The sequence below is a fragment of the Octopus sinensis genome, linkage group LG4, assembly GCF_006345805.1.
Source record: "Octopus sinensis linkage group LG4, ASM634580v1, whole genome shotgun sequence".
In the NCBI taxonomy this organism is placed as follows: domain Eukaryota; kingdom Metazoa; phylum Mollusca; class Cephalopoda; order Octopoda; family Octopodidae; genus Octopus; species Octopus sinensis.
The window spans coordinates 66,515,481-66,518,200 of record NC_043000.1 but is presented as its reverse complement, the minus strand read 5'-3'; positions in this window follow the sequence as shown (position 1 = coordinate 66,518,200).

Genomic DNA, 2,720 nt, shown 5'->3' with positions numbered 1-2,720 from the left:
CTTGCATTTCAAATCTTTTCTTTTTTTATTACTTAAAGACATATACATATTTTTATTTGTTAATATTCTGTGTTCTAACTGTTGAAATAAAATGAAAATAAATATATTCATAAATCTCAAGATTGCATAAAGCCACTCTTTACCTCCAGATTCCAAACCATTAAGCTAATTATCAAAGAAAACTCTATTGCCAATAATATTCCAATCTTATTCAATAGGTCATGGAATTGTGATATGTTGAATTAACTGATTAATCAGAGACATGAGAAGACATCTAAAATCTTACCCACTCAGCATTTCATGATGACAATGCAGACATCAAATTACAACAAATGATTGTTAATGTTTAAAAGTTAACTATGTGATATTTATCATTGTATTCTTCCTTGACTATATTTGAGTTATAAAATATTCTTAAAATTGTTAGGCTTTAAGCATGGTAACCTCATTGTGACTTTCTGATGTCCTTCATATCATTGTGCAGATTACCTCCATTGATATTTTCTCAGATTGTACGTCATGAAGTAATGTGTAGCACTATCATGGTGTTTCTCTGTAAGTCTGTAACATGATCATAGCTATAATTACTCTGGACTATATTAGATTAGATGTTTAGATATATCCAGCTTTTCAGTTTTGCTACTATATCTGCAGGATAATACTTCCTCCTGAATTCATATGTCATATATTGTTTGGCTTGCTGTCATAATCACTCACTAACAGTCACACATACTATATATACACACTCATAGATACATATCTAAAACATACACACTTACAGGTACAATATGTATATCCAATTGTTTGCTCACACATCTCTGTAAATTAAATGTGGCTAAGATAGCAAAAAAAAAAATTGAGAATCATATTCACAATTTTTGCATAACAACAAACAACCTGCTGATCTCCCTGAGATCAAACTCTTGTTTTAAAAGTGAATACATTAGATAATATGATCTCTTATATACTTTGTCTAAAAACAAAAGACAAAATAGTCATGGCTAGAACAAATTTGATCATAAGTCTGATCATAAAGTGCTGAGCTGAGTCTAAACCTGGGTTAAGAACTTTTGGAGAATTGTGAGCTCACAAAGATAGGTGGGGTGAGGGTGGATATGGAAGGTAGAGGGTGTTTAGAGGGATTGGGGTTTTCCATAAAAACAAATTAAATAAGTCAGATAAAATACTTATATTTTAAACATATTTTCAAAGAAAAAAAATTGGGGGGGATTAAAATATGAACATGACATCATATTAATCAGTATTTGGTGGTATGTAAATGTCAAATATGATTGTGATGTATAAGTTCTCACCTTCTTTAATAATTTCCATAAAAATTAAATATAGAAGCATTAGTCCATGCAAATATATAGAAAGTAGCACATTCTGGATTGGGTAGTGTAAGAAAATATGGATATGCAAAATTAGCTTGATTAAAATTATCTTAAGAAGTATTTGTAAAATGCTATTTTGGTGAAAGAGCTTGTTGAGCTATGGAGCCACTGGTCTATACAACAACATACATATCCCAAGTAGTAGCTACTGGAATACTGTATATAAAACTGAGTTAAATTATACTAGGGTAACAAAATATTACCAAATGGAGATTTCAAAAATAGTTGGAGTGTCCATAAAGACTATTTATAATGTAAAGAATAGAATGACTATGAGCAAATCTATTACGAGGAAGTCTGAAAGTTGAGGAATCAACAAAAGATGTACCAAAGCTTTTATCAAAGCTCTCAAATCCCAAATCCTAAAGGATCTAACCAAATCCATGAGAAAAATGGCAATTGAACTTGAGGTAGACAACAAGAACATTAGAAATGCTGTAAAATATGATTTGAGGTTAAAATCTTACACGAGAACACCAAAACACTTGTTGACAACAGCTATGAAGGAAAAGAGATTGGAGAGGTGCAAGAAAATTATTACATGTTTCAAGAAAAAGTCCTCCATTGTAACGATCTTTTCAAATGAAAAGATCTTCACTGTCGATGCTGTTCTGAACAGCAGAAATGACAGATTTATTGCAAAATCAACAGCTGAGGTTAAGGGGGACATTCAAAACAAAAGATCCTGCTCAAGTTATGGCTTTTGGTGCTGTGGCTTCCGATGGAAAGAAAATGCCTATAAAATTCTACAAAGCTGATGAAAAGATCAATGTTAATACTTACTACAAGACTCTGAGATACCAAGTATTGCCATGGCTTAAAGCAAACTACCCAGATGGTAATTATGTATGGACACAGGATGGTGCTCCAGTCCACACAGCTAGAAAAATACAAGATTTCTGCAAATCCAACTTTAGCAATTTTTTGGAATCATGTTTATGGCCGCATTCTAGCCCAGATCTAAACTCTCTGGATTATGCTATTTGGGGCGCTTTAGAACATGCTACCAATAGAACATCACACAGCAATGTCGACTCTCTTAAAGATACTATTAAAGAAGAATGAGAGAAGTTTTCTCCCAAATATTTGAGGAATGCCTGTGCAAGTTTCAGGAAGCGTGTGAAGGCAGTTATTGAGAAAGAAGGACAACACATAGAATAAAAATATTTTCTATTATGTAAATTGTCTTGTGGCAAATAAATTCTCATGACTTTCAATAAACAAATTGGTCATACACTGTCTTTCAATCTCTGCCTCAAAATATTGTAAATTTTGCTTCCCCACCCTGAGTAAAGGGTAAAGAGTTAAAAACCCACTTCAGTCATG